This window comes from Pithys albifrons, chromosome 3 (genome assembly GCF_047495875.1).
Source record: "Pithys albifrons albifrons isolate INPA30051 chromosome 3, PitAlb_v1, whole genome shotgun sequence".
Classification (NCBI taxonomy): Eukaryota; Metazoa; Chordata; class Aves; order Passeriformes; family Thamnophilidae; genus Pithys; species Pithys albifrons.
Window position 1 is genome coordinate 61,963,220 of NC_092460.1, and position 19,777 is coordinate 61,982,996.

The 19,777-nt window shown below is 37.4% G+C and overlaps 1 protein-coding gene across 3 annotated transcripts in view; it reads right to left on the bottom strand.

The window, feature by feature from the left end:
- The window catches only part of SYT1 (synaptotagmin 1), a 351,719-nt gene that overhangs the window by 216,975 nt on the left and 114,967 nt on the right, over positions 1 to 19,777 (bottom strand). For all 3 annotated transcript variants that reach the window (XM_071552174.1, XM_071552173.1, XM_071552172.1), the window contains one exon: positions 9,185 to 9,246. The gene's annotated coding sequence lies outside the window, so the exon portion shown is untranslated. The remainder of the gene's footprint in view (positions 1 to 9,184; positions 9,247 to 19,777) is intronic.

Sequence of the window (19,777 nt, forward strand, 5' to 3'; positions counted from 1 at the left end):
TCCACTAACGAATCTTTGGAAAATTTCTGTATCAAAGCTACTGATTCTATTCTCCTTAAGAAATGTCTAAGCACAAAATTAGAGAGTTTAGATGTAACTCCCCCTTTTAAAACCTACCTAAGTGCATATGTGCCCAATTCACCATAACTCTTCAAAAGGAATCACTGTTACCTACAAGATAAACAATTATCAGTTTAATAGCTAGTGGTTTATTAACTACTTGCTTAATATAGTCTAAAGTTTTAAAAATTACTATGCTTCAAGTAAAATTAGATCTTTAAATAACCCCTGTCAGTGTTATGATAATAATTTCATTTAAACTGAAGAGTCAAACCCTGAGATATGCTTCTAAGAGCAAAACCCTGTCAAAAATGGCAAGGATGCACAGTCTAAAAAAGACATCTTAATCCCTTTTTCTCACCCTTCTTCCTAAAACCAATGTTCTCACTTGGCATCACAACTTGCAAGGATGAATGAAATAGGCTTATAGTAGAAGACCAGCCTGGGCACTATTTCTGTTAGAAATGAAAAGGTATTGGGAGACCTATTACGTGAAAGATCAAAGTGTACTGCTGTACAGTACTAGCAGAGACCTCCAGGCTATCGTGCATTTTACACGGTATCACCAGACTTTGCAATAAATGTTTGGGAGTTATCCTTTGAAGCTCCAGCTCCTGGATCCATGTGACTGAATGAAAATCTCATCTTTCAATCCATCTTGAGATTTTGGAGGGACTGAAGAGTCATGGAAATGGGGCACTAATGAGAAAAACTCCCAAATACATGGCTCATGAAAAAAAATAGAATCTTATTATCTTTAATGGCTTAACTAAAGCTTTTTAATTGGTGAGACTGGAAACCTGGCCTAATGGTAGGCACTTTATGAACACCATGTTCAAAAACCTGTGCCTTCAGCTGAAAGCACTGCTGTTCCATTTATTAGCACATCTACAAGTCACAAGTGTGATATATGTCAATCAATTTTGCTCTAAGGCCCTTGTGCAGAGGCTCCTCTCACAGCAAAACGTCTTTGCCTCTTTATCTTACAGAATAAAACTAAAGATATGGCAGCAGCACATTGCAGACATACTGCAAATATATTTGATACATTCCAGAGCACTCCTAATCACTCCTGCTTTCTAGCTGTTCCAATGTATACACCCCCTGCCCAAAACTCCTAATCCAATGAATCATGCTTTTCCAAATAGACTTGATTTTAAATTTTGTATTTTCAAAATCACTTACTGCAAGAAAAAAATCTAAAGTGCCCATTTTCATGTACTTCAGATATTAATACAAATACAGAAGATTGACATCAGAAAACACATGCCTTCACAAAACATTTTTGTATACATGGGAAAATAATTGAATTTCCTGTTATCGTATTTTCTGAGGTAAATGTCAATATAGTTGTAATCTATAACTGGTAACAAGTCTAGGATGCATCTTTTCTGATTTCTGAATAAACTCTTGAATGAGTTTCATTCACATAAGAAAAGCTGTCAAAACATGATGTTTATGATGGCTATATGTCTTCAAAATAAGATTTATAGTATGAAACTTTGAAAGAAGGAAACAAAAAAATCATCATTGAAGAGTAAAGTTATACCTGGAGAGGATTCAAAACTATCAAGTAATATCCACACTGGAGAGCCATCCTAGCCTGTATGTACGCAATCAATTGTATCACATTAGTTATTTTTTAAGTTAAACTTCCTGTACTGTAAATGCAAAACAAGAGAGTTGACAAGAAAGTCTATCCTCTTAGTTCCTAATCAATACAAAGTCCCTACAAAAACAGTGATAGAAGAAGCTATCTCCAATTCTGTAAGTAAATCCAGGCAGGAAGTGTCCTACCAGGAATCACTAAAATACATATCCAAAGCTAACCTGACAGTCTTTAAAAGCAGATTGTGTAAAGAGATTAGGAATTACAAACAAAAGGTAAATACTGATTAAATCTTGCTCTCCCCCCCCCCCCCCAAAAAAAAAAAGAAGACCAATTTATGCCCAAAAAGCATGCAACACTGCAGATGTCTACTAATTTTGTTTGAACATATTTAGAACCAGGACTACAATAACAGTTATCAATGTCTGCAAAGCTGCATTATGATGACACTATAATTCTTCTTCCTGAGAGATTTTAATCTGGATTATTAAAGACAGTAACTAAAAGTAAAAAAAAGACAAACAACCCAACCAAAACAAATTATCAACACACCCACTCAAAAATATGCAGAGCAATAATAAAAACTGCAGTAGCAAAGAAAATGTGGCCTTAAAACTTCCTTGACATGTGGGTCATAGAAGTAGTTCATTATAGTAGCTTTTAGAGAGTTGCCCCAGTAATAGTGTAAAAGTGCTTATTGATCTAGAGTGATGGAATCTGTTTTCGGTGGGAGGTAGAAAATTGTTGCTACATCTAACTTCTGTGTGTTATACTGTAGTTTCTTTTTTTTTTTTGTACAAATATACATAGTTTAAACAAGTTTCTAGGGATTTTTCCCTTCTCCCTTTTCTCGGCTGGAGAGAGGGAGGCTGACTCTGTATTGGGCAGTGGGCATTTTGCCAGCTCAACCCAAGACAAATGTGTACAATGCCAAAAAATCCAACCCTTTTAAAAATAGAAAAAATGTTTGAAAGAGTCTGATTTGAAATCAGCCACTCTGCTATTCAAGGTGGTGTTTCAAAATAGCAAATGACAGTACAGGAACACAGTATACAACACAAGAGAAAATGCATGTTCACCCTGCTGACTGAAGCTGGTTTCTGAAATTCCAACAAAGATGTAACACTTATGTGCAAAGGTGGTTAAAATATACTGCAGCAGCAGCGATGCATTTGGCTCTCACACTTAGGAAAAGTGCTCATTTCTTTTATTTTTTTTTTGGTAATCAAAGAAGCAGTTGGTAAATACATTTGTATTTCGGAATGAAAACACAAGATAACATTGAAAAATAGAAAATATAACACAGATATCCAGTTGAAAATTTTCAAGTAATAGACAAAGTATTAGCCAATAATTTATGAAAACCATTAAATCACATAAATGGTTAAATTCTAGCTGAGAAAAATATCATTACATGAATTCTGAGGCACCTGGAAAACACATCATTTGCAAATGTGTCTCGAAAAGTATGTGTTTACCAATTGAAGAAAAAGCTTAGAAGCTACAGCAGATAAATTAAATAGTAGAGAGTAATCAATCACGGTGCTAAAATGATAGATGACAACTAAACTGAAGCCCCAGGGAACTACAAACACTGAGCTATTTTGCAAAATTACATTGCATCACTAGCATACCTCAAAGCAGCACAGAATGAAAATCCATGTCAGATATTTCACATTAAAAAACACAAAGCTGTGTCTGTATTACAGGAATAGTAAAAAAAACAACAACAACAAAACAACAAATAATGAAGTTTTGAGGCACAAAATTTTTTAAGCACATCAGCCATAGAGAATATACTCCTCTGAACAGTCTTAACATAACCAAAGCAGAGCCAATATTAACAACCTCGATTTTCAAGAAGGGAAAGGATGACCCCAGAATCCACAGGCCTGTCGGTCTCACTTCAGTTTGGTAAAGTTATGGAGAGGATTAGTCTGGGAAGTATTGAAAAGGACATCACTGTCACTGATCACAGCCATCAGCGGCTTCATGAGAGCATAGTCCTGCTTACCAAACCTGATTTCCTTCTATAACAAGGTAACCCACCCAGCTGATCAAGGAAAACCAGTTGATGTCATCTTTTTGGATTTCAGTAAAGCTTTCAATACTGACTCTCACGGGATCCTTCTGGACAAAATGTCCAACCCAGCTGGATAAACACATCATGTGGTGCGTGAGCAGCTGGCTCAGAGGTCAAGCACAGAGGGTAATAGTGAATTGGGTGACATCAGACTAGTGACCTGTCATTAGTGGGGTTCCACACGGCTCTATCCTGGGCCTTGTGCTCTTCAACACAAAGTGGCCTGGGGGTCCTGGTCAGAGGCAAGTCAGCAATGGCAGTCAGCAATGTCCTGGCAGCCAGGAGGGCCAACTGGTGTTGTGACGCCTGTTTCTTCACAGACAGTTACAGTGTGACTTTTAGTGAGGCTTTAAGAGGCTTCTACCTCTATTGTTAAATAAAACACTTGACTACATCTTATCTTTAGGTTTTCCTGGTAGTTTATTTTGTGGTCCTTTTCACCATGGGTGACAGCTACTTGAGGAATCATAGAAGAAGGGTGGGCAGAAGGGCCCACTATGTTTACATTAACACTTCTCATCTTCTGTGCAGGGCTATACAAAATACAAGAAGAGCTTTACATAGGGCTGTATTTCCACACAACTGCACACAATTCTAAAACTTTTACACACCATGCAAACTATCTAACATCACACAGCTATAGCTAAATATTAAGTAACATATATTTCACAAAATTGCCAGAACTAAGCAGTCTCTATGTGACTTATTTTAACTTTACAAAAGAGCTCTTTAGATGTGTCCTTCCGCAGAGTTTAATATGCTGCTTCTCTCACTTCTGCATGAGCTCAAGGTCTCCAGATAGATTCCATTCTTATCTCAGAAGCTGGCACCTGCAAATTTGTCCTTGGATCACTAGCCTGTCACTAGCCTATTCTCCGGAACTGGGGGGCATCAGGCAAAGCATCACCAGCCAGCTTAGGGAGGGGATTGTCCCGCTCTGCTCTGGTGCAGCCTCACCTTGAATATTGTGTGCAGGTTTGGGAGCCATAATATAAGATACTAAGGCATTAGAGAGTGTCCAAAGGAGGGCAACAAAGATGGTGAAGCCATAGGAGGAGGAGCAGAAAATGTCAATTAGTCTGTTCAGCCTGGACAAGAGGAGACTGAAGGGAACCCTCACTGCAGTCTACAATTTCCTTTTGAGAGGAAGAGGAAGGGTAGACACTGATCTCTTCTCTGTGGTGACCAGTGACAGAATCCAAGGGAATAACCTGAAGTGTCAGGGGAAAAAGGTTCTTCACCCAGAAGGTGGCTGGGCACTGGAACAGGCTCCCCAGAGAAGTGCTCACAGCACCAAGCCTGACAGAGTTCCAGAAGCATTTGGATGATACTCAGGCAGATGGTGTGGCTCTTGGGGATGGTCCTGTACAGGGCTAAGGGCTAGACTTAGCTGGATTCTTGTGGGTCCCTTTCAAGCCAGCATATCCTGTGATTCCATGAACCTTTACATTATGCAAATGGTACTAAAACATTTACAAGAAGCTCATACTTCTACTATGGGAGAAAAAAAAATACAATTGAAGCAAATTTAGGGGAAGATCTCATTAAAAATTGAGGTAGTGAGAACACTCCAATGAACAGCTTTTTCCAAACCTGCAATATATGCAGATGAATTTTAATTTGCAATGACAAAACCTGGGAGGGAATAGCAAAAACAAGGGATGAGGGCACTTCTATGCTGCTTCTTGATTAGTATATTGAATGAAAGATTGAAATCATACAGGAAGGTTCTCGTGATTAGTACAGAACACTGGGGAACCACAGGCTCATTTCTTAATGAATGCTCATAATTCCAACTTTTAAAAAACTGGCACTTCCCAAACCAACAAACCCTTCATTTAGCTACTTTATGTCTGGTGCATTACATACTGGCAGTTGCAATATGGTAAATAGTAAAATATAAAAGATGGTAGCTTTTGAAATAGATATTAAACAAGGGCAATATTGCATGCTCAGGAGCTAATAGGAAGTCTAACATGAACTTAGTCCTTCTACACATAGTGGGAGTTGGCCATTTTTCTCCCGTATTGGCACTTCCCTTGTGCAGTCTCCTAATTTATGTCACATTACCTGAATTTGTCTTTAAAAAACAAGAATAATTTAAAAACTGTTAATAACCAGCCACCAAAGATACCAATTATTTGATAAACCAAAGTTTTTGGTAGATGAAATCTGATTGCTGTTGACTATCTGAGGAGAACAGACACTTTTTTTTTGGAACAGGTTGCAAGATGTTTTCCCTGTTCCACAAAGGATAACTGCAATCTTCTGCAATATCAAAGACAAATGACAAAGGCCCTTGCATTTAGAACAAAATTGAGAAACAAAACCCACAAAACAAAGCCTACACTGACTTTTATTTTAACCTTTTTAAAATAAGAACAGTATTAATTTTATTTTCTCCTTCTGTGTGGAATGCAAGGGTTTTTTGCCTCACAGCACTGAATATTTTAGACTTTAGTTCGGGATGAGGGGAAAAAAGGTATTTTAAAACAAATCCACAATGCCAATTTATCAATCCCAGTGTCAGAAAAATGACTGATTGCTTAGTGTATGAATAACATACAGTTCTCAAGGATGTGTTAAAAGACGATCCAAAAGTAGCAGACATGAATTTCCCTACATGGCTGAATGTATAGCCTGATCAAGCTAGTAACATTGCTTCTCACTGATGATGGATAAGAGGCAAGTGTAATTTTATTTCTGTTTTATTATTCTAATTTCCCATGTATATTCCAAAGAGTGTTAAATAAATTACACATTACAAATGTTAAATAACCACTGTAGAGTTTCATTTTTGTAATTATATATTCATTGTTAGATAATTTGTAGTTTATAATCATAATATCATGACTGATAAAATTAACTGATGGATACAATGAAAAGGTTCTGTCAACCTATTCTGCCAGTAGGACAGAGAGAATTTGAACGTGAAGGAGCACCAATAATATTTGATTAATTTTTTCTCCCTATATACAAATAAATCCAGGCTATTCTGAAACAGCTGCTGGTCAATTCTGGCCACTTGACACAGGAAAAGAAGCAGGAAGAAGATCTTCAAGTGTCTGCAGTAGTGAAATTTGCTTTCTACAAGTAGGTCTAGAGCATATTTTGTATATGTGTATCAGTTGAATTATACACATTGCTTGGAATTGCTAATATTTATGCATGTAACACGCTGCCAAAAATTAATACCCAGGAGAAGTAAAGCACAATTGATTAGGCTGAAGGTATGTCATGTTAAATAATAGCTCCCAAAGTTCTACTGTATCTTTCCACATGTCAAATAGAAATTGCAAGAACAGACCCATATTTACACTATGTTGCAACTCTTCGCGAATTCCTTAGATACAGGTATATGGCATTATTCTGTGCATTATGACCCAGTAGGGGCAGTCCCATGGTGTAAAGGAGAGGACTCTGAACTCCGAGTCCCAAGGTTGTGAGTTCGAGTCTCAGTAGGGACCGTCCCCTGGCAGTTAAATGCCTCCCTACCATCCGATCCCATCAGATCTTGGATGCTCAGCAGGGTCAGCCCCGGTCAGTACCGGGTGCTGTGACAGTACTGAGGACTTCCCTGTCACTGTCGAAGCTCACTCGGCCGTGGCAAATGGACCTCAGGACTTAAACGGTGGGGCCAGTTCTGCGCATGCTGTGCCTCACCTAAAAAACCCACTGCGCAGGCTCAAGGGCACACCCACGTGGGGAGAGCCCTTCCCAAACCTTCATTTGCAAAGTCTGGCCATACCAGGTCTCCTTGACCCAGTAATTGCAATAACACTCTTAGTCTGCATAGTATCTATTTGGTCCTACAAACAGTGAGCTCAAAGTTTGCCCAAGATCAGAAACATTCTGCAATGCAGCCCTCTTAAGAGGAAGAGGAAATAGCCCTGTGTGGGAGATGTGAGCAGAAAATAAGAAGCTCGAACAGACTGACAATGTGGCAAAAAAAAGGGAAAGAAAGGATGAAACAAGGTGTAGAGAACATAAACAACAGGAATCACAGGGGAAAGAAAACAGAAGGATAGTATGACTGATAGAAGAAGCAGTGGAAAAATAAAAGGAACAGACAAACAGGAGTTTTGAAAAGTTTTTTTAAACTGTTTTTTTCTTCCTAATGATCCTCTGCAACATATGTACCAATTGCTATTTACCTAGAAGATGCCTACTGATATCACTGTTTAGTATACTGCACAAAAAACCACACAGGTTTTCAAACAAGCATCATGTTATCCTTGGCTTCAGTGAAATGTAATACATTTCCTTTCATGTTAAAACCCATCATCAGACTTGGCTGCCCAGAGATATAATGTGCATTTTTTTGCTACTGGGGTTTATACACATTGTTTTCCAACAAAGAGTGTTATTTTTACTACTTGCCAAAAATATAGTCAAGATTTATTTCTATGCAAAACTAGTCTGTTCCATACCCTAGTTTGGCTAAATGAATAGACGTTTCATGTATGACAACAAAATTCTTTAAATTCTACTGCATGATATGCTGTCAAATGTATATTCTATAAGCAGAATAGTGCTAAAGAACACATTCTCTGCACATTACTTACCATCCACAATCTTCTACCACAAAAATAGACAGAGTCTATTGGCATCTAGCAGAGAGGAACTGTTTTGCTGGAACCATCAATGAAAATGCCTTAACACCTTAACACATACCCATCCATATATACACCCATATTGCCAGGTTCACTTCCCAAGGCATATTACTTTGGGTTGGCAACAAAAGTGGCTTGTCTCCTCTCTACTTTGTCACAACTGATACTTCACCAGCAGTCTAAGATTTTCTCCTAAGGACAACACTAATAATATCATCCACATTACAAACACTGTCATTTTCTTGTCTCAGCAAGGAGTCTTAATTTCTCAATGTTTTGTAATGCTGTAGTTGTCAAATGCCAGTGCACTGTGATTGGCTGTACTATGCCAAGAACAGCACAGCTATGACCAGGACAGTTCAGAACAATTAGTCAGTCATTATGTGGTTACCACAAACCCATAAAACTCTCCTACTCCTGCAGTGATCCAACAAGATCTGACTACAGTGATAAATCTGGTTTTTTTGCAAAATTTCAGATGTGAGCAAACATTAGTGTAATATTGCTTTTAGCTTCATAATTTCTATTACAATTTGTGTTACAATGCACTTTTACTGAGAAGAAAAAAGCAATATTCTCAGTACAGGCAGTGATGAAGACATATCCTATGGATTATGTGGGCCTCTTACCTAAAATTATTATAGGATTAATAAAAGTCTACACCTGTGAAATGAAACTACATTGGACAAAAGGCAGATATGTTCACTGCACTAACTTCTTACACTTGTTAAAAGAACTGCAAACAAGAAACGATGAAAAACTTTAAAGAAGGAAGTGCAACTAATGTTTGGCTTCAGAGTATGAAATGTGGTCACTTACTGTTCACAATAGAGAATGTGTGCTTAACTCTCTTCTCTTTGTTTATTCAGGACTCCAAGTTTCTGCAAGAAAAACAAACATATGCATTTATCATCTATATAAAATTAATTACTTAGTTTACTTTGTCACATAGAAGTTTGCCATTTTCACATATAGTTTTGGCTTACTCCAAGATTTAAAGCCCTAGGCTTCTATGGAAGCATCCAGCAGAGAAACTTCACATTGCTCCATTTCCTTAAAAGACAGTTTCCAGTTTCAGACACTACAATAGCAGCAGAGAAGGGAAATCCACAGGTTCAGGGAACAAATCTCTTTTGAAACCTCAGACTGAATGCTGGGCATCTGAATTTCATCTGAGCACCTGCAGCTCTCTCCAGTTCTGGGAAAGTGACAGGCTTTCACACCTCTGAGGCTGGCAATCCTCTGGTCAAAATTAAATTCTCATGCTGTATTAGATCTTGGCTGGATTACCCCATTACACTGAGGAGTTAAGAAAGAACATGTACCCTCAATGACAGCCACACCCTCCTCCACTGCTTTTGGAGGAGAGTGGGACATGTTGCAGAGGGGTGTTTGATTCCTCACTCCCACTGTTTCATGCAGACAATTAGCATAATAAGCAGAGAACACAGCACACCAGCTGCTTTAGGCTTTCTTGGGCAGTTTACAGGCATCTCAACAGAGGTGAGTTTTAAGGCAGGATTTGAAGGAACACAGCACACAGGCTTTGCAGATTTTTACTATTAACACTTTTCATGAATAAAGGCTGCATGAGAGAAGGGAGAAAATTGTGACTGATGGGCAATAAGGGTTACAATAAGAGCAACACTGATGTGAAAGAGTAAGCAGGATCAAGCTGTGAAGGCACTAAATGCAAAGATGACCAATTTCAATGTAGTTAAAAAACAAAGCCAAATACATAGTTACCAAGATAGGCAAATGTATTTATAATTTTAAATCGACTTTGTCAGAGGAAAATGAAACTCTCAAACCATACCACACCAGTTCTTACTCTCATCTTTAAAAAAGGCAAATCATGATTCTATCCATCATCTCACTTTACTCACGCTACCACCTTTCCTGACTCAAAAAATAAAGAATTCAGACCACAGCTCAAAGAAATCTAGTTTTCTCTTCTTTTTTAGTAAAAAATTAATATTGCTTTCAGCATAGTTCTAACAACCTATGATATTCCAGAAATCCCTCACTTGCATGTCAGGTTACTGATAAAACCTCTTAAGCAACAAGTATGAGATGTTTGGACCTAAGGTGCTATGCAATCTGTGAGTCAGAAGGGTACAACATTATGTTGTTATTAAGTTTTAAACTTTTTTGAACCCTAGGGATCAGCTCTTCTAACAGCCCATTTTTTTCTGTCCAAGACACCAGCGAAAGGCTGAGCAATGCAAGGTTAGCTGGACAACAACTTGAAATCGTAATCCAAAGAGTTTGCAATAATTCAGATCCTGGTGTAAAATATAGTTAAGTTCACTCCCACAGTTTGTAATTAATCTGTCAATAGCCTTAGCAGGCCTGATGTGGCTCGGTGTTCCATATTAGGTGTATAAAATGTCCTGGTACAGGCCATAACAAATCTAATCTGAGCTACTGCACTCAAGTATTTCTTGAACTGATTCAACCAAAACTTCGCCTCTTCCTGTCAATTTAAGCCTTCCCAAACTCAGGGATCTGGAATTCAGACACACTCAAAAACAGAGTTCAGTAAAAACCTCTGTAATCTCCAGCTTCTCCTGGGCTTCAGAGCTAGGGGTTTAAGTTCAGGTCCCTGCATACATCTTGCATTTGAGCAGAGATAGCTGCAAGTGCCTCAGAGAAATTAACACCCAGAGTCACACGTCCTCTGTGGCACACTTGTCTCAATCTTGCCCTGTTTCTATAAGCTTCCTGTGTCAAGTTGTGTCATATTATTACGAGCCTTTCAGAAGATTCACTATTTCCTTCTGCTGCAAAGAGAGAAAATGGAAAGGAAGGACAAATGTTTACTTGAATATTAATTGTAAATAACTGAATAAAAATACAGGTTATGGGCTAGAGAAGCAAACTTAAGCCAAAAGATAAGAAAAATGTAATGCAGATCTTGAATAAATAAACAAAATCCAATCAATAAAAATCAACAGTTATCAACGAGTCTAAACAGCATCACTCCTTATAGGATTTGCAGAGCTAAAATACCTGAAGAGAAATAAACTGCAAAGACTTGCATTTCTAAAGAAAGATTAAAAAAATTACCAGAGACATTCAACTGTGTTTCTATTGCTCACTATTAAACACAGGTTATTTTTGATTAGATGTGTCAGAAGATTAATTCATTCACCCTTGGTTATGGACTCCTGTGAGTCTTCAGTGCAGGAGATCCCCTGCAGTGACAACTATATTTTCAGAGCTACAAATAGCATCTGTCATACTGCTAGCATCTTCCTAGGCTCTGTTTTCATTTCAGTAATATTTGCAAGGGAAGATGTTTCCTAATGAAATCATTGGAAATATCAACAGAAACACATTTTGATATACTTGAATATATCTTGTAATATCCCTTTGAAGCACAATCTATATTTAAAAAATGGTATCTACAGAAGATACTTTAAGGCATTTAATTTTAGGGTAAGTACTCATTTAAATGATCTGCAAATTTTACTGCAGTTAGCACACAGATATACAAAAGTAAACAAACAGCCTTTTTTCATTAATTCTAAACTCTCTATTCCCAGTTGCCTTTATGGTAACCAATTATGGGTACAGCACCAATAAACTAGGGCAGAACTGGACCTCTAAAATGAAAGCAGTTCAGTCAGCAACCCTTAATTTAATATTATACAAGCATATCTGTTCATGAAACGAAACCCTACTCCACTTTCCAGTTTCTCTCAGGAAAATCTTGTTTAGCTCATGGAGAAAGAGTAGATTTACATTTATTACAGGTGACAATGAACATTTTTAGCACCACAGAATCATGGCAAAAATAAGCACCTTCTATTCTATTATATGCTTCTCAATTCATTGTAAACTGCGATACAAAAGGATGAAAGGGACGTTGCATGGCAATTTAAAGATTTTTCAAGATATCTTGGGCCATCTGCAGTTTCTTTATTCCATTACTATTTTTAAAGCCATGAAGAACTATGTGATCAATTATGAACTCCATAAAGAAACACTTTTTGTCTATTTAGGATTATGGGCTAAATACTTATTAGTAGAGCATATGGCTGTTATTTGAGTATTCTTCTTTCCTTTGAAACCTTGAGGAATAATTTTGCAAACTGAATCTCTATACTCTAGAGCAATAAACTGTTGCTAATACATCATCATTATGGCCTAGTGACAGTTCCAGAGCACAACTGGGCAACATTTTGTTATGAACAAATAAAAACTCTGGAAACCAGGAGGGTTCTGTTTTTGACAGAGCTGACACTTAGCCCAGGTCTGCTCAGTTTATTGACTATCTTTCAAACTTGAGGACTTCCACTCATGTGGCATAGCTGTGAGGTTTTGAATAAACCACTTTGAAATTTTGGGTCGCAAAACAAGAAAAACTCAACCTTAAACAAAAAGCTGCTGGTGTTTAGCCTACTGAATTTAGCAGCACAGCCTCAAAACCCAAGTCTGGTAGTCTTAGAAGTGAAAATGGGAATTTCAGTTTTTATTCTCTGCTTTAGAATCATTTATAAGAGAGAAAAACAGATTAACTGAAAGTGGAAGTTACACAGTATTATGAATAGACTGACATCCTGTAAGACATAGAACTGACAACTGAGAAAATAGGGCTAGCATTCCGTTATGAAGTTTAAAATTAGCTAATAGCCAGTAAAGAGCCTGGATAATTTCTAGTTGCATAATGTGAAACAAATTAAATGTATTAAAAAAAAGAAAAAAAGGAGTTGCAGGCATTTATTAATCATTTCACATATTGAAATAGAAATTGTTATACATTATGAACTTTACAGTCCTTAATCATACGTATATTCCAGTATTTTAAGAGCCTAATTTGCTCAGCATCAACTTTTACTGTGAGTAACATTGATTTTGTGGAAACCTAAAATAAGACACAGAACAGATCTGAGGATTAGTTTAGAAGGGATTTAAAGCACACACTGAGTCTCTATACAACCATCACTTAAAACACTATCTGTTCAGGCCCAGATGGATTGCTATGGCAACAGAATCCCAAATACCAGGTTTGTAACTAACAAAAATGTAAATTATTGATGAACTCAGAGGTTTCTCTATTGGACACCCTCCTATTCAAATATCAAGCCGTATGGTTAGAATACAGAGAAAAGGTTGATATGCAATTTCCCCAGCCCAGTGAGCACTAATCCCAAAGGATTTCATTAAATCTTTTGGCTTAAATTTTTATTCTTGGAACAGCAGTCAGCAAGCAGGGATTACATTAAAACAGGCACTATTGAGGTCATTACTGACTGAATTCAGGCCTGTAATAAAACAAAGCAGAAACTAATTGTAAACACACCTCCGCATGCCAAAAAATACCCACAAAATAGCAGTACTCTGAGTTACTATGCACTCCCCCCTTCACACCATCAGCCTGTCTCACTACCCAAAGGAAATGATGGAGAAAAGTACAAAAGCTTAAAAAACAACATACATATTATTTGATAAAGAGGTACATATCTCATGGTAGAGGTGACTGTGCATAAACAACTGCATTGAAGAATAATCAATGAAGAGGATCAGTAGTCTTTGATATTCTGTAAATCAAAACCCAGAATAAAAACTTCTCTAGCAAATAAGCAAACCAGAGGAAAGAAAAAGTACTTATTGGCATTTTTATTGCCCATTTCATGAAGATCTGATAAAGGAACTAATAGTGGCAGGAAAGCCAAGCACTACTATGGACCCCTTTTCTGAAAAGCTTCTCAGACTTTATACAGAATGTGAGTAACACAGTGTCACACAAAAAAAGACTCATCAGCTCTCACATTTTGGACTGCAACAGTCCAGCTGGTTTTAAAACAAACTACAGATTTAAGAAAATTAGGTGTCAGTGCACAGAGAAGAGAGATGGCAAACTGATTGTAAGAGTTTGTTAGATTCAATGTCCACTCAAACTAGAAGAAAAAACCAGGACAGGGACTAAGATTGTGGAGATGGGTAAATATGGAAGGTCTTCTGTTAATAGATAGGAAACAACTATTGAAACATGAAATTAAAGAGATAAACCACAAGAAGGAGTGATTTTCTAAAGCAAGGGAGAAATTTGGAGCAATAGAATGAAAAGGAAGATCATGGTTGTACCACACATTTTGTGGCTGGACAGGAGAAATTCTCACCCTCATTCATACAGATAAGCATTTATTCGGCACAGTGTGCAAGGACAGAGCACCTATAAAGGGGAGCCACCATTTGGATAGCCATGTAAGTTTACAGATATTAACTAGACCACAAGCTGTTTTTAGGTCTTTACATACAATATTTAAATATTTCAGACTACAGTTTAGCAGAATACATGTGCAGCACCACTGTGGCCACTAGAGACAAAACTAGTATTTAGGCCCTGCTTTCTCTGCCCATTCAGTCTGTGACTACACCATTCCTACCCTGTGACCCATGTATTTTAAAGCTAAACAGAGTTTTCAGCTCCAGGAAATTCTCTGCCTAGCAAAGAACTCTGTTTATTGCAGAATTTGTCTCTGTGAGTAGTTTTTACAATACCAGCAATGAAGCTGATTTTTTGGCCTCTTTTCACTTGTACTGAGTTACCTGCCTAATGTTCAAAGATGAAGCTCATCTACAGCTTCCTCAAAATTTCAGTTCTTAGCAAAACTAAGGGTTTGAACTCCATGGAGGCTTCATGGTCCTTTTTCCACAGGAATCTGACCAGTCTTCCCTTGTTTATATCACACTCCTCCCTTTCACATACTGTGTTTCTGTTACACACAACTCATACACAGGCAGAGCAGCTACTAACCCTCAGGTAAGTGCTATCTAGTCCTCAAATGCCCCTTCAAAACCATTACAATGTCTCTCCCAGTTGCACAATTCATTCACAGATTACACTTCTCCTACCAGCACTGCCCAGAACATACCTTCCTGCCCTTTTTGGTTCTCAGTCCTGGTAAATACAGATCTCCTGATGCCCACCAACAGCCTTTTCCAGCTTCCGCTTCATCCTCACGCTTGGCTTGATGTTAAAAGAGCCATCCACTCTGCTAACTTCCATTAACCACACTTAAGCCAGAATCAGAACTTCCTGATCAATAAACAATCATATGAATCGGTAGGCACTAAAACATTCTCTTTTCAAGAAAGAAAACCTATTACTGGTAATGGTATGGCCAGTCACAAATGGATATCTGAATCAATCCTTAGGTGTAATAAGAATCTCATGTTCTTATGACAACTCTTGGCCATACATAGGAATGCCAAAGGATCATCAGAATAGTGGGCAGCAAGAGCATCCCCCTCCCCACCTCCAGTATCTATCCGGACAATAGTTGTCTATTCTACTAATGCTCATTTCACAGTGGAACTACTGTAGTCCTGTTGTATAAATGGGCTGGCAGATGTACCAGAAATACACATGTATACTAAATATGGCACAGATTCCCAGGAAATCTTTGCATATGACAGACCATTAAAGTAGATAAATCGAATGTTTTCGCACTATGTAGGGACATTTCACTTTGCTACATCTTCCATGTACTAACTCTGGAGCTGCTCTGGAAAGAATCTTCACTTTGCATAGCTTGCCATTCCCCCTCTGTGACTGCTGCATTTTTTAGCCATTTTTTTAGAAAACATTAGAATTTTCCAACTTTACATGAAAATTCTACTTTTTCATTTGCAAATATGAACACATGGGACCACTATTAACATTTACTAGAAATAAAAAGCCCTAAAAACTTTATACATCAGAATGACACTTCATTTTCCTAAGTGAAAGTTTTCGATACTTGAGCTGAAACAACCAGCACTTCTGAAATGGCAATTCACCAAATTTAATACCAGATATTTTTACACTTTTCTAGACAAAAAGATACAGAACTATGATTATTTTATCATTATAGAAAAAAAATACAGTTCTTCATGAGATCCTTCTAACACTATTTAGATTAGATATCTTGGGTCATATGAAATGATAACAAAATAGTTCCTACTAAAATTGGTTTCAGACGTCATATTTAGGTTGCTTGTTACAGCTATAGATCAAGACTTATTTAGAAGCATAATGAAGGTTTTCAATCAGTCTCCTAAATACTTCCTAGAAAGATAACAAAGATCTTTACATTACTGGATACACACTCAGCTGCATTTTGGTGTTTGGAGATTCAAAATGTAATTGTTTTTATTACAGGATGAAAGAACCTGATGCACTATCCACTGCAGGAAGTGATTATATGTTACATAACTCTGCTGATCTTTTTGTTCTGGAAGTCTGGTGTGAGGGGATTTAGTTAGTTATTTATTTATCAATTCTGCTTTCTAAAAAATGCACTAATGTGGGCAAGAAATTCATCCATAAAATCTGATAGTGAGTATCAACACCTCTGCAGATTAAGCAATGTAACTATCAATGAGCTGTTCCAATAACCTTTCTATAGTACCCTAGTGGGGTGTATTACCAACAGTGGCAAAAACTTCAGTATTTGCTGGCTATTTAAATGCATCCCCTTAAAGATAACTTTTTAGAGTAAGAGAAAATTCTAAGCAGACCTATTCTGAGGTTCACCTGGATACGTAATCAAAATGTACACATGTGATAGTTCACCACTGCTGTAATGTCAGCCTGCATTTTCTTGCCTATAAAGTAAGTTTTATTCATGTTGCTGTTCTCCTAAAGGAAATTACTAAAAGTAAATTTGGAAGTCTACGACGTCCAAACAGAGACAAAATCAAATTACTGCCTACCCTCTCCTTTTCTAATCCAAGAAGTAACAGTCTACATGCTGCCCAGATTTCTGGTCAGCAGCAAAAGAAATCCTGTTAAAATAGGCACACCCCTTTCCAAAGGTGGTACCCATGATCTCTCTCATTCATTTTAACATTACTTGCTCTGCACCCACCATGCCCTCCACATTGTTCTCCAGCAGCTGCTCTCTGCTTCCTTTCACCTTTCTGCAACTGCTTGGAGGCTCTATAAACCCAGACTACTATTTTGAGCCTTCATGTGCAATTTCACTACTCTCATGGTCACAGGTGGCATTTCTTTTTTCTTTAACTACACTTTAATAAGAGAAGGAAAAGACATCAAATAAAATGAAGAGTTATTTTGTACAAGAAATTACATTTTGCACACTTACGTGGTCAGCAGAAACATAGAATGAAAACTCAGAATTAATAATGAAACTGGAAAGCACTGACCCTTGGCACTGGTACTAGACTTCACTGATAACAGGATTGCTCAATAAAGTAAGCATACATGAAGATTTTAAATGTTTCTTTTCAGTTACAACAAATTTCAATATTTCATTTACCAAAAAAATGTTTCTAATCATTCTACTATGGTTTAGCATTAAAATTGCTTCGTTGAAACACCATAAGAGCAAGCAGTTACACCATCACTGCTGCAAATACTTTACAACCTTATGGCTAGACAATTAGGACAACACAATCATGAGTAATTAGTTAAAAATAAAAACTCAGCCTTCAAATTTTTATGCTAAAAAAGTAACTGTGGTATTTCTGTCTTTGAAACATTTATCACAAAAATGGATTACTATTACAAACCTGTTGTATAAACATCACAAAACTAGTTGGAAAAACCCCAATTTCTGTTTGTACTATGTTCTCTGTCTTTCTCAGCTTGTAAGAATATTAGCCCTCCTTATGGTTAGTAAAAAAAAAACAACTTGAGAAATTGTTAAACATTGCATTTTGCAAAGTTAAGTTCTATGGTACAATAGGATCTGTGGAGAAGCTGCTGATAATTAGACACCTGAACAGATCAGTTTTTGCAAAACTGTTATATTCACATTTGTCACAGTCTTGTCCCAAAACTGTCAAGAGTCTTCCTTATTTAATACAGTTCAGAACATTATTTTTTCAGTGACTGTTGTTGTAGCAGACAGCAGTGCCTCCTGGAAAGGGCAGTACATAGCACCACTACAGAACCAAAAAGAGATACACTGATCAGTATCACTGCTCCTCAAACACAAGTTGACCAGTCAGGAGATCCTTCTGGTTCTTCAGCATTTTAATTTTTGCCTACACACAGAAACCGACAAATAAACTAAACCAAACGAAAAGGAACATAACCTAAATGACAAGAGTGGACCTTGAGTGACACACGACAACAGCCTGTGTAAAGTACTAGGTGGGTACATAAGTGACCATCGTCGCACATGCTACTTTGATACCCAGAAGCTGCAAGCCAACTCAGCAGTAACTGCACAGTTCACAGCAGGATTGTCCCATACCCCTGAGATAAATGGCTGTCAGCCTGCTGGCTGTGCCAGGAAGAGAATTTAGTCATCAGAGCTCTTACACAAGTGCAGGTGATGTTTCAGTGTAGTGCGTCCAAGTTATGCACATAGCAACATCCTACCTGGCCACCTTAGCTTGCTTCCCCGGTCCACTAACTGGGTAGGGATGGTATCTACAGTAATTTCATTTTCATGCTTATGGAAGAACAGTTAAAGTTTTAACTAGCCTATGGCTGCCAAGATCTGGGTCTAAATTCATCATTATATAACATCATATGGAGATATTAATCTCAGGACCTTAAAGTATTTCTTGACACAGTATGAGCACATGACTGACAAAACTAGAGATGAAACTTTGAAGCATCATGCCTTTTTTCATCTTCAAACTACAAGCAGAAACCTACAGACTGGAAAATTCAAGCAGACCTTTTAATTACAGGTGTCACTCCGGGCTGCGACAGAAGAGCTTAACTGCCAGTCTTTGCAGATTACATGCAAAGATATTATTACAAAAAGCAGGATAAAAGACAAGTGGTGGTTTTTCAAGCCTACATGAAAGGAATAAAAAGGAGGCATCAAGTCCACATTCGCAAATCTGACAGCCTAATCAAAAAGCAGCACATCAGACATTGCAGAGTGTCGAGGTACAGATGGCTAGGAACATTAAAAGAGGTAGTTATCATTATTGTTCTTTACGTATTTGAGTAAAGAAAGACATCATGATATTGTATTTGGCTATAAAATCAACTTCCTCAGCAAGATATTGCCATAAGGAATCTAATGGAAATATCTAGTGAAAATCAAATAATTACCTTGTAATTACCAACTCATGTGTCACATTCAATGTTAGCATCTCTGAATCAAGGAAAATTCAAGAAAAGTCTATTTGAAATCCTTTAAAAAAGCCATATGGCAAATATTTTAATGGGGCTACTTTTGCTAATGAAGCTAAGTATTCCACATGGCAATATTTCTCCTTTGTAGAGCCAAATGTTAACACCTACCATGCTTTAATCTTCCTATCCATCTTGAGGAAACCTGCTTAATTTTTGATTATTAGATTCTCTGAAATATAGCCTATTCAGACCAAACTTTAGCCACTCCATAAAAACTACTGATTTGCACTCAAATAGAAAACTGGAGCAGTCTGAAGGGAAAAACCATTTGTTCTGTCTCTGCTGATGTATAGCGT